Here is a 13,828-nt window from a genome sequence, read left to right as displayed (position 1 = left end):
GTGTCACGGGAATGGTTCAAAACGTAGACAGTAAGAAGAGTCAGTTATCTTGTACTTAAGTCGGCATTGTGCTTATTTGTATTTTATTCCGTTGAAATTTCTGTGTTTCATCGTCAATAAGAAGGTCAGAGGGATACAGTAAACCGGAAGTGAAGCATCGGAATCTATAGCTAGTGTCACAGGAATGGTTCAAAAACATAGACAGTTACAAGAGTCAGGTTTCTTGTACTTATGTCGGCATTGTGCCTTTTCTACTTAATTCCGATTCAATTTCTGTGTTTCATCGTGAATAAGAAGGTCAGAGGGATACAGTAAAAATGAAGTGAGGCATCGCAATCTATAACTAGTGTCACAGGAATGGTTCAAAACATAGAGAGTAAGAAGTGTGAGTTTTCTTGTACTTAAGTCGGCATTATACCTTTTGTATTTAGCTCCGATGCAATTTCAGTGTTTTATCGTCAATAAGAAGGTCAGAGGGATACAGTAATCTTGCAGTGAAGCATCGGAATCTATAACTTGTGTCACAGGAATGGTTCAAGACATAGACAGTAAGAAGACTCAGTTTTCTTGTACTTAAGTCAGCATTGTGCCTTTTGTATTTAATTCCGATGCAATTTCAGTGTTTCATCAACAATAAGAAGGTCAGAGGGATACAGTAAACCTGAAGTGAAGCATCGGAATGTATAACTACCGTCACAGGAATGGTTCAAAACATAGACAGTAAGAATAGTCAGTTTTGTTGTACTTAAGTCTGCATTGTGCCTTTTGTATTTAATTCCGATGCAATATTTGTGTTTCATCGTCAATCAGAAGGTCTGAGGGATACAGTGAACCTGAAGTGAAGCATCGGAATCTATAACAAGTGTCACAGGAACGGTTCAAACATAGACTGTAAGAAGAGTCAGTTTTCTAGTACTTAAGTCGGCATTGTGCCTTTTGTCTTTAACTCGGATGCAATTTCTGTGTTTCAACGTCAATAAGAAGGTCAGAGGGATACAGTTAACCTGAAGTGAAGCATCGGAATCTATAACTAGTGTCACATGAATGGTTCTTAACATAGACAGTAAGAAGAGTCAGTTTTCTTGTACTTAAGTTGGCATTGTGCCTTTTGTATTTAATTCCGATGCAATTTCTGTGTTTCATCGTCAATAAAAAAGTCAGAGGGATACATTAAACCTGAAGTGAAGCATCGGAATCTATAACTAGTGTCACAGGAATGGTTCAAAACAGAGACAGTAAGAAGAGTCAGTTTTCTTGTACTTAATTCGGAATTGTGCCTTTTGTATTTAATTCCGATGAAATTTCTGTGTTTCATCGTGAATAAGAAGGTCAGAGGGACACAGGAAAGCTGAAGTGAACCATCGGAATCTATAACTAGTGTCACATGAATGGTTCAAAACATGGTTAGTATGAAGAGTCAGTTTTCAAGTACTTAAATCGGCATTGTGCCTTTTGTATTTAATTCCGATGCAATTTCTGTGTTTCATCGTCAATAAGAAGGTCAGAGGGATACAGTAAAGCTGACGTGAAGCATCGGAATCTATAAGTAGTGTCACAGGAAAGGTTCAAATCTTAGACAGTAAGAAGAGTCAGTTATCTTGTACTTAAGTCGGCATTGTGCCTTTTGTATTTCATTCCGATGAAATTTCTGTGGTGCATCGTCAATAAGAAGGTCAGAGGGATACAGTAAACCTGAAGTGAAGCATCGGAATCTATAGCTAGTGTCACAGGAATGGTTCAAAAACATAGACAGTTACAAGAGTCAGTTTTCTTGTACTTAAGTCGGCATTGTGCCTTTTCTACTTAATTCCGATGCAATTTCTGCGTTTCATCGTCAATAAGAAGGTCAGAGGGATACAGCAAAAATGAAGTGAGGCATCGGAATCTATAACTAGTGTCACAGGAATGGTTCAAAACATAGACAGAAAGAAGAGTCAGTTTTCTTGTACTTAAGTCGGCATTGTGCCTTTTGTATTTAACTCCGATGCAATTTCTGTGTTTCATCGTCAATAAGATGGTCAGAGGGATACAGTAAACCTGAAGTGAAGCATCGGAATCTATAACTAGTGTCACAGGAATGGTTCAAAACATAGACAGTAAGAAGAATCAGTTTCCTTGTACTTAAGTCGGCATTGTGCCTTTTGTATTTCATTCCGATGGAATTTCTGTGTTTCATCGTGAATAAGAAGGTCAGAGGGATACAGTAAAAATGAAGTGAAGCATCTGAATCTATAACTAGTGTCACAGGAATGGTTCAAACATAGACAGTAGAAGAGTAAGTTTTTTTGTTCTTAAGTCGGCATTGTTCCTTTTTTATTTAATTTCGATGCAATTTCTGTGTTTCATCGTCAATTAGAAGGTCACAGGGTTACAGTAAACCTGAAGTGAAGCATCGGAATTCACATGAATGGTTCAAAACATAGAGAGTAAGAAGTGTGAGTTTTCTTGTCCTTAAGTCGGCATTATACCTTTTGTATTTAGTTCCGATGCAATTTCAGTGTTTTATCGTCAATAAGAAGGTCAGAGGGATACAGTAATCTTGCAGTGAAGCATCGGAATCTATAACTTGTGTCACAGGAATGGTTCAAGACATAGACAGTAAGAAGACTCAGTTTTCTCGTACTTAAGTCAGCATTGTGCCTTTTGTATTTAATTCCGATGCAATTTCAGTGTTTCATCAACAATAAGAAGGTCAGAGGGATACAGTAAACCTGAAGTGAAGCATCGGAATGTATAACTACTGTCACAGGAATGGTTCAAAACATAGACAGTAAGAATAGTCAGTTTTGTTGTACTTAAGTCTGCATTGTGCCTTTTGTATTTAATTCCGATGCAATATTTGTGTTTCATCGTCAATCAGAAGGTCAGAGGGATACAGTGAACCTGAAGTGAAGCATCGGAATCTATAACAAGTGTCACAGGAACGGTTCAAACATAGACTGTAAGAAGAGTCAGTTTTCTTGTACTTAAGTCGGCATTGTGCCTTTTGTCTTTAACTCCGATGCAATTTCTGTGTTTCAACGTCAATAAGAAGGTCAGAGGGATACAGTTAACCTGAAGTGGAGCATCGGAATCTATAACTAGTGTCACATGAATGGTTCTTAACATAGACAGTAAGAAGAGTCAGTTTTCTTGTACTTAAGTTGGCATTGTGCCTTTTGTATTTAATTCCGATGCAATTTCTGTGTTTCATCGTCAATAAGAAAGTCAGAGGGATACATTAAACCTGAAGTGAAGCATCGGAATCTATAACTGGCGTCACAGGAATGGTTCAAAACAGAGACAGTAAGAAGAGTCAGTTTTCTTGTACTTAATTCGGAATTGTGCCTTTTGTATTTAATTCCGATGAAATTTCTGTGTTTCATAGTGAATAAGAAGGTCAGAGGGATACAGGAAAGCTGAAGTGAACCATCGGAATCTATAACTAGTGTCACATGAATGGTTCAAAATATAGTTAGTATGAAGAGTCAGTTTTCTTGTACTTAAATCGGCATTGTGCCTTTTGTATTTAATTCCGATGCAATTTCTGTGTTTCATCGTCAATAAGAAGGTCAGAGGGATACAGTAATGCTGACGTGAAGCATCGGAATCTATAAGTAGTGTCACAGGAAAGGTTCAAATCTTAGACAGTAAGAAGAGTCAGTTATCTTGTACTTAAGTCGGCATTGTGCCTTTTGTATCTCATTCCGATGAAATTTCTGTGTTTCATCGACAATAAGAAGGTCAGAGGGATACAGTAAACCTGAAGTGAAGCATCGGAATCTATAGCTAGTGTCACAGGAATGGTTCAAAAACATAGACAGTTACAAGAGTCAGTATTCTTGTACTTAAGTCGGCATTGTGCCTTTTCTACTTAATTCCGATGCAATTTCTGTGTTTCATCGTCAATAAGAAGGTCAGAGGGATACAGCAAAAATGAAGTGAGGCAACGGAATCTATAACTAGTGTCACAGGAATGGTTCAAAACATAGACAGAAAGAAGAGTCAGTTTTCTTGTACTTAAGTCGGCATTGTGCCTTTTGTATTTAACTCCGATGCAATTTCTGTGTTTCATCGTCAATAAGATGGTCAGAGGGATACAGTATACCTGAAGTGAAGCATCGGAATCTATAACTAGTGTCACAGGAATGGTTCAAAACATAGACAGTAAGAAGAATCAGTTTCCTTGTACTTAAGTCGGCATTGTGCCTTTTGTATTTCATTCCGATGGAATTTCTGTGTTTCATCGTGAATAAGAAGGTCAGAGGGATACAGTAAAAATGAAGTGAAGCATCTGAATCTATAACTAGTGTCACAGGAATGGTTCAAACATAGACAGTAGAAGAGTAAGTTTTTTTGTTCTTAAGTCGGCATTGTTCCTTTTTTATTTAATTTCGATGCAATTTCTGTGTTTCATCGTCAATTAGAAGGTCACAGGGTTACAGTAAACCTGAAGTGAAGCATCGGAATTCACATGAATGGTTGAAAACATAGAGAGTAAGAAGTGTGAGTTTTCTTGTCCTTAAGTCGGCATTATACCTTTTGTATTTAGTTCCGATGCAATTTCAGTGTTTTATCGTCAATAAGAAGGTCAGAGGGATACAGTAATCTTGCAGTGAAACATCGGAATCTGTAACTTGTGTCACAGGAATGGTTCAAGACATAGACAGTAAGAAGACTCAGTTTTCTCGTACTTAAGTCAGCATTGTGCCTTTTGTATTAAATTCCGATGCAATTTCAGTGTTTCATCAACAATAAGAAGGTCAGAGGGATACAGTAAACCTGAAGTGAAGCATCGGAATGTATAACTACTGTCACAGGAACGGTTCAAACATAGACTGTAAGAAGAGTCAGTTTTCTTGTACTTAAGTCGGCATTGTGCCTTTTGTCTTTAACTCCGATGCAATTTCTGTGTTTCAACGTCAATAAGAAGGTCAGAGGGATACAGTTAACCTGAAGTGAAGCATCGGAATCTATAACTAGTGTCACATGAATGGTTCTTAACATAGACAGTAAGAAGAGTCAGTTTTCTTGTACTTAAGTTGGCATTGTGCCTTTTGTATTTAATTCCGATGCAATTTCTGTGTTTCATCGTCAATAAGAAAGTCAGAGGGATACATTAAACCTGAAGTGAAGCATCGGAATCTATAACTAGCGTCACAGGAATGGTTCAAAACAGAGACAGTAAGAAGAGTCAGTTTTCTTGTACTTAATTCGGAATTGTGCCTTTTGTATTTAATTCCGATGAAATTTCTGTGTTTCATAGTGAATAAGAAGGTCAGAGGGATACAGGAAAGCTGAAGTGAACCATCGGAATCTATAACTAGTGTCACATGAATGGTTCAAAACATAGTTAGTATGAAGAGTCAGTTTTCTTGTACTTAAATCGGCATTGTGCCTTTTGTATTTAATTCCGATGCAATTTCTGTGTTTCATCGTCAATAAGAAGGTCAGAGGGATACAGTAATGCTGACGTGAAGCATCGGAATCTATAAGTAGTGTCACAGGAAAGGTTCAAATCTTAGACAGTAAGAAGAGTCAGTTTTCTTGTACTTAAGTCGGCATTGTGCCTTTTGTATTTAATTCCGATGAAATATCTGTGTTTCATCGTCAATAAGAAGGTCAGAGGGATACAGTAAAGCTGAAGTGAAGCATCGGAATCTATAACTAGTGTCACATGAATGGTTCAAATGGTAGTCAGTATGAAGAGTCAGTTTTCTTGTACTTAAATGGGCATTGTGATTTTTGTACTTAATTCCGATGCAATTTCTGTGTTTCATCGTCAATAAGAAGGTCAGAGGGATGCAGTAAAGCTGACGTGAAGCATCGGAATCTATAAGTAGTGTCACAGGAATGGCTCAAAGCATAGACAGTAAGAAGAGTCAGTTTCCTTGTACTTAAGTCCGCATTGTGCCTTTTGTATTTAACTCCGATGCAATTTCTGTGTTTCATCGTCAATAAGAAGGTCAGAGGGATACAGTAAACCTGAAGCGATGCATCGGAAACTATAACTAGTGTCGCAGAAATGGTTCAAAACATAGACAGTAAGAAGAATCAGTTTTCTTGTACTTAAGTCGGCATTGTGCCTTTTGTATTTAATTCCGATGCAATTTCTGTGTTTCATCGTCAATAACAAGGTCAGAGGGATACAGTAAATCTGAAGTGAAGCATCGGAATCTATAACTAGTGTCACAGGAATGGTTCAAAACATAGACAGTAAGAAGTGTCACTTTTCTTGTACTTATGTCGGCATTGTGCCTTTTGTAAATAATTCCGATGCAGTTTCTGTGTTTCATCGTCAATAAGAAGGTCAGAGAGATACAGTAAACCTGAAGTGAAGCATCGGAATCTATAACTAGTGTCACAGGAATGGCTCAAAGCATAGACAGTAAGAAGAGTCAGTTTTCTTGTACTTAAGTCGGCATTGTGCCTTTTGTATTTAATTCCGATGAAATTTCTGTGTTTCATCGTCAATAAGAAGGTAAGAGGGATACAGTAAATCTGAAGTGAAGCATCGGAATCAATAACTAGTGTCACATGAATGGTTCAAAACATAGTCAGTATGAAGAGTCAGTTTTCTTGTACTTAAATCGGCATTTTGCCTTTTGTATATAATCCCGATGCAATTTCTGTGTTTCATCGTCAATAAGAAGGTCAGAGGGATACAGTAAAGCTGACGTGAAGCATCGGAATCTATAAGTAGTGTCACAGGAATGGTTCTAAACTTAGACAGTTAGAAGAGTCAGTTATCTTGTACTTAGGTCGGCATTGTGCCTTTTGTATCTTATTCCGATGAAATTTGTGTGTTTCATCGTCAATAAGAAGGTCAGAGGGATACAGTAAACCTGAAGTGAAGCATCGGAATCTAGAACTAGTGCCACAGGAATGGTTCAAAACGTAGACAGTAGGAAGAGTCAGTTATCTTGTACTTAATTCGGCGTTGTGCCATTTGTATTTATTTCCGATGCAATTTCTGTGTTTCATCGTCAATAAGAAGGTCAGAGGGATACAGTAAACCTGAAGTGAAGCATCGGAATCTATAACTAGTGTCACAGGAATGGTTCAAATCATAGACAGTAAGAAGAGTCAGTTTTCTTGTACTTGAGTCGGCATTGTGTCTTTTGTAAATAATTCCGATGCGATTTCTGTGTTTCATCGTCAATAAGACGGTCAAAGAGATACAGTAAACCTGAAGTGAAGCATCGGAATCTATAACAAGTGTCACAGGAATGGTTCAAAACATAGACAGTAAGAAGAGTCAGTTTTCTTGTACTTAAGTCGGCATTGTGCCTTTTGTATTTAATTCCGATGAAATTTCTGTGTTTCATCGTCAATAAGAAGGTCAGAGGGATACAGTAAACCTGAAGTGAAGCATCGGAAACTATAACTAGTGTCATAGGAATGGTTCAAAACATAGACTGAAAGAAGAGTCAGTTTTCGTGTACTTAAGTCGGCATTGTGCCTTTTGTATTTAATTCCGATGCAATTTCTGTGTTACATCGTCAATAGGAAGGTCAGAAGGATACAGTAAAGCTGACGTGAAGCATCGGAATCTATAAGTAGTGTCACGGGAATGGTTCAAAACGTAGACAGTAAGAAGAGTCAGTTATCTTGTACTTAAGTCGGCATTGTGCTTATTTGTATTTTATTCCGATGAAATTTCTGTGTTTCATCGTCAATAAGAAGGTCAGAGGGATACAGTAAACCGGAAGTGAAGCATCGGAATCTATAGCTAGTGTCACAGGAATGGTTCAAAAACATAGACAGTTACAAGAGTCAGATTTCTTGTACTTATGTCGGCATTGTGCCTTTTCTACTTAATTCCGATTCAATTTCTGTGTTTCATCGTGAATAAGAAGGTCAGAGGGATACAGTAAAAATGAAGTGAGGCATCGCAATCTATAACTAGTGTCACAGGAATGGTTCAAAACATAGACAGTAAGAAGAGTCAGTTTTCTTGTACTTAAGTCGGCATTGAGCCTTTTGTATTTAACTCCGATGCAATTTCTGTGTTTCATCGCCAATAAGAAGGTCAGAGGGATACAGTAAACCTGAAGTGAAGCATCAGAAACTATAACTAGTGTCACAGGAATGGTTAAAACATAGACAGTAAGAAGAATCAGTTTTCTTGTACTTAAGTCGGCATTGTGCCTTTTGTATTTAATTCCGATGCAATTTCTGTGTTTCATCGTCAATAAGAAGGTGAGAGGAATACAGTAAACCTGAAGTGAAGCATCGGAATCTATATCTAGTGTCACAGGAATGGTTCAAAACATAGACAGTAAGAAGAGTCAGTTTTCTTGTACTTATGTCGGCATTGTGCCTTTTGTAAATAATTCCGATGCAATTTCTGTGTTTCATCGTCAATAATGAGGTCAGAGAGATACAGTAAACCTGAAGTGAAGCATCGGAATGTATAACTAGTGTCACAGGAATGGTTCAAAACATAGACAGTAAGAAGAGTCAGTTTTCTTGTACTTAAGTCGGCATTGTGCCATTTGTATTTAATTCCGATGAAATTTCTGTGTTTCATCGTCAATAAGAAGGTCAGAGGGATACAGTAAAACTGAAGTGAAGCATCGGAATCTATAACTAGTGTCACATGAATGGTTCAAAACATAGTCAGTATAAAGAGTCAGTTTTCTTGTACTTAAATCGGCATTTTGCCTTTTGTATTTAATTACGATGCAATTTCTGTGTTTCATCGTCAATAAGAAGGTCAGAGGGATACACTAAAACTGACGTGAAGCATCGGAATCTATAACTAGTGTCACAGGAATGGTTCAAAACTTAGACAGTAAGAAGAGTAAGTTATCTTGTACTTAAGTCGGCATTGTGCCTTTTGTATTTTATTCCGATGAAATTTGTGTGTTTCATCGTCAATAAGAAGGTCAGAGTGATACAGAAAACCTGATGTGAAGCATCAGAATCTATAACTAGTGTCACAGGAATGGTTCAAAACGTACACAGTAAGAAGAGTCAGTTTTCTTGTACTTCAGTCGGCGTTGTGCCATTAGTATGTAATTCCTATGCAATTTTTGTCTTTCATCGTCAATAAGAAGGTCAGAGGGATACAGTAAAGCTGAAGTGAAGCATCGGAATTTATAACTAGTGTCACATGAATGGTTCAAAACATAGTTAGTATGAAGAGTCAGTCTTCTTGTACTTAAATCGGCATTGTGCCCTTTGTATTTAATTCCGATGCAATTTCTGTGTTTCATCGTCAATAAGAAGGTCAGAAGGATACAGTAAAGCTGACGTGTAGCTTCGGAATCTATAAGTAGTGTCACAGGAATGGTTCAAATCTTAGACAGTAAGAAGAGTCAGTTATCTTGTACTTAAGTCGGCATTGTGCCTTTTGGATTTTATTCCGATGAAATTTCTGTGTGTCATCTTCAATAAGAAGGTCAGAGGGATACTGTAAACCTGAAGTGAAGCAACGGAATCTATAGCTAGTGTCACAGGAATGGTTCAAAAGCATAGACAGTTATAAGTGTCAGTTTTCTTGTACTTAAGTCGGCATTACGCCTTTTCTACTTAATTCCGATGCAATTTCTGTGTTTCATCGTCAATAAGAAGGTCAGAGGGATACTGTAAACCTGAAGTGAAGCATCGGAATCTATAGCTAGTGCCACACGAATGGTTCAAAACATAGTCAGTATGAAGAGTCAGTTTTCTTGTACTTAAATCGGCATTGTGCCTTTTGTATTTAATTGCGATGCAATATTTGTGTTTCATCGTCAATAAGAAGGTCAGAGGGATACAGTGAACCTGAAGTGAAGCATCGGAATGTATAACAAGTGTCACAGGAAAGGTTCAAAACATAGACTGTAAGAAGAGTCAGTTTTCTTGTACCTAAGTCGGCATTGTGCCTTTTGTATTTAACTCCGATGCAATTTCTGTGTTTCATCGTCAATAGAAGGTCAGAGGGATACATTAAACCTGAAGTGAAGCATCGGAATCTATAACTAGTATCACAGGAAAGGTTCAAAATATAGACTGTAAGAAGAGTCAGTTTTCTTGTACCTAAGTCGGCATTGTGCCTTTTGTATTTAACTCCGATGCAATTTCTGTGTTTCATCGTCAATAGAAGGTCAGAGGGATACATTAAACCTGAATTGAAGCATCGGGATCCATAAGTAGTGTCACAGGAATGGTTCAAAACTTAGACAGTAAGAAGAGTCAGTTATCTTGTACTTAAGTCGGCATTGTGCCTTTTGTATTTTATTCCGATGAAATTTCTGTGTTTCATCGTCAATAAGAAGGTCAGAGGGATACTGTAAACCTGAAGTGAAGCATCGGAATCTATAACTAGTGCCACACGAATGGTTCAAAACATAGTCAGTATGAAGAGTCAGTTTTCTTGTACTTAAATCGGCATTGTGCCTTTTGTATTTAATTGCGATGCAATATTTGTGTTTCATCGTCAATAAGAAGGTCAGAGGGATACAGTGAACCTGAAGTGAAGCATCGGAATGTATAACAAGTGTCACAGGAAAGGTTCAAAACATAGACTGTAAGAAGAGTCAGTTTTCTTGTACCTAAGTCGGCATTGTGCCTTTTGTATTTAACTCCGATGCAATTTCTGTGTTTCATCGTCAATAGAAGGTCAGAGGGATACATTAAACCTGAAGTGAAGCATCGGAATCTATAACTAGTATCACAGGAATGGTTCAAAATATAGACAGTAAGAAGAGTCAGTTTTCTTGTACTTAAGCCTGCATTGTGCCTTTTGTATTTAATTCCGATGAAATTTCTGCGTTTCATCGTCAATAAGAAGGTCAGAGGGATACAGTAAAGCTGAAGTGAAGCATCGGAATTTATAACTAGCGTCACATGAATGGTTCAAAACATAGTTAGTATGAAGAGTCAGTTTTCTTGTACTTAAATCGGCATTGTGCCTTTTGTATTTAATTCCGATGCAATTTCTGTGTTTCATCGTCAATAAGAAGGTCAGAGGGATACAGTAAAGCTGACGTGTAGCTTCGGAATCTATAAGTAGTGTCACAGGAATGGTTCAAATCTTAGACAGTAAGAAGAGTCAGTTATCTTGTACTTAAGTCGGCATTGTGCCTTTTGTATTTTATTCCGATGAAATTTCTGTGTGTCATCTTCAATAAGAAGGTCAGAGGGATACTGTAAACCTGAAGTGAAGCATCGGAATCTATAGCTAGTGTCACAGGAATGGTTCAAAAACATAGACAGTTATAAGTGTCAGTTTTCTTGTACTTAAGTCGGCATTACGCCTTTTCTACTTAATTCCGATGCAATTTCTGTGTTTCATCGTCAATAAGAAGGTCAGAGGGATACTGTAAACCTGAAGTGAAGCATCGGAATCTATAGCTAGTGTCACAGGAATGGTTCAAAAACATAGACAGTTACAAGAGTCAGTTTTCTTGTACTTAAGTCGGCATTACGCGTTTTCTACTTAATTCCGATGCAATTTCTGTGTTTCATCGTCAATAAGAAGGTCAGAGGGATACTGTAAACCTGAAGTGAAGCATCGGAATCTATAGCTAGTGTCACAGGAATGGTTCAAAAACATAGACAGTTACAAGAGTCAGTTTTCTTGTACTTAAGTCGGCATTACGCGTTTTCTACTTAATTCCGATGCAATTTCTGTGTTTCATCGTCAATAAGAAGGTCAGAGGGATACTGTAAACCTGAAGTATAGCATCGGAGAGCCAGTCCTGACAAAACTCTACCATCTGGTGAGCAAGATGTATGAAACAGGCGAAATACCCTCAGACTTCAAGAAGAATAAAATAATTCCAATCCCAAAGAAAGGAGGTGTTGACAGATGTGAAAATTACCGAACTATCAGCTTAATAAGTCACAGCTGCAAAATACTAACACGAATTCTTTACAGACTAATGGAAAAACTAGTAGAAGCCAACCTCGGTTAAGATCAGTTTGGATTCCGTAGAAACACTGGAACACGTGAGGCAATACTGACCTTACGACTTATCTTAGAAGAAAGATTAAGGAAAGGCAACCCTACGTTTCTAGCATTTGTAGACTTAGAGAAAGCTTTTGACAATGTTGACTGGAATACTCTCTTTCAAATTCTAAAGGTGGCAGGGGTAAAATACAGGAAGCGAAAGGCTATTTACAATTTGTACAGAAACCAGATGGCAGTTATAAGAGTCGAGGGACATGAAAGGGAAGCAGTGGTTGGGAAGGGTGTAAGACAGGTTTGTAGCCTCTCCCCGATGTTGTTCAATCTGTATATTGAGCAAGCAGTAAAGGAAACAAAAGAAAAATTCGGAGTAGGTATTAAAATTCATGGAGAAGTAATAACAACTTTGAGGTTCGCCGATGACATTGTAATTCTGTCAGAGACAGCAAAGGACTTGGAAGAGCAGTTGAATGGAATGGACAGTGTCTTGAAAGGAGGATATAAGATGAACATCAACAAAAGCAAAACAAGGATAATGGAATGTAGTCTAATTAAGTCGGGTGTTGCTGAGAGAATTAGATTAGGAAATGAGGCACTTAAAGTATTAAAGGAGTTTTGCTATTTGGGGAGCAAAATAACTGATGATGGTCTAAGTAGAGAGGATATAAAATGTAGGCTGGCAATGGCAAGGAAAGCGTTTCTGAAGAAGAGAAATTTGTTAACATCCAGTATTGATTTAAGTGTGAGGAAGTCATTTCTGAAAGTATTGGTCTGGAGTGTAGCCATGTATGGAAGTGAAACATGGACGATAAATAGTTTGGACAAGAAGAGAATAGAAGCTTTTGAAATGTGGTGCTACAGAAGAATGCTGAAGATTAGATGGGTAGATCACGTAACTAATGAGGAAGTATTGAATAGGATTGGGGAGAAGAGAAGTTTGTGGCACAACTTGACCAGAAGACGGGATCGGTTGGTAGGACATGTTCTGAGGCATCAAGGGATCACCAATTTAGTATTGGAGGGCAGCGTGGAGGGTAAAAATCGTAGAGGGAGACCAAGAGATGAATACACTAAGCAGATTCAGAAGGATGTAGGTTGCAGTAGGTACTGGGAGATGAAAAAGCTTGCAAAGGATAGAGTAGCATGGAAAGCTGCATCAAACCAGTCTCAGGACTGAAGACCACAACAACAAACAAAGAAGGTCAGAGGGATACAGTAAAAATGAAGTGAGGCATCGGAATCTATAACTAGTGTCAGAGGAATGGTTCAAAACATAGACAGTAAGAAGAGTCAGTTTTCTTGTACTTAAGTCGGCATTGTGCCTTTTGTATTTAACTCCGATGCAATTTCTGTGTTTCATCGTCAATAAGAAGGTCAGAGGGATACAGTAAACCTGAAGTGAAGCATCGGAAACTATAACTAGTGTCACAATAATGGTTCAGAACATAGACAGTAAGAAGAATCAGTTTTCTTGTACTTAAGTCGGCATTGTGCCTTTTGTATTTAATTCCGATGGAATTTCTGTGTTTCGTCGTCAATAAGAAGGTCAGAGGGATACAGTAAACCTGAAGTGAAGCATCGGAATCTATAACTAGTGTTACATGAATGGTTCAAAACATAGAGAGTAAGAAGTGTCAGTTTTCTTGTACTTAAGTCGGCATTGTGCCTTTTGTATTTAGTTCCGATGCAATTTCAGTGTTTCATCGTCAATAAGAAGGTCAGAGGAATACAGTTAACGTGAAGTGAAGCATCGGAATCTATAACTAGTGTCACAGGAATGGTTCAAAACATAGACAGTAAGAAGAGTCAGTTTTCTTGTACTTAAGTCAGCATTGTGCCTTTTGTATTTAATTCCGATGCAATTTCAGTGTTTCATCAACAATAAGAAGGTCAGAGGGACACAGTAAACCTGAAGTGAAGCATCGAAATCTATAACTACTGTCACAGGAA

Source organism: Schistocerca serialis, chromosome 10 (assembly GCF_023864345.2).
Source record: "Schistocerca serialis cubense isolate TAMUIC-IGC-003099 chromosome 10, iqSchSeri2.2, whole genome shotgun sequence".
NCBI lineage: Eukaryota > Metazoa > Arthropoda > Insecta > Orthoptera > Acrididae > Schistocerca > Schistocerca serialis.
The sequence above is the reverse complement of the archived record's forward strand: the minus strand, read 5'-3'. Positions refer to the sequence as shown.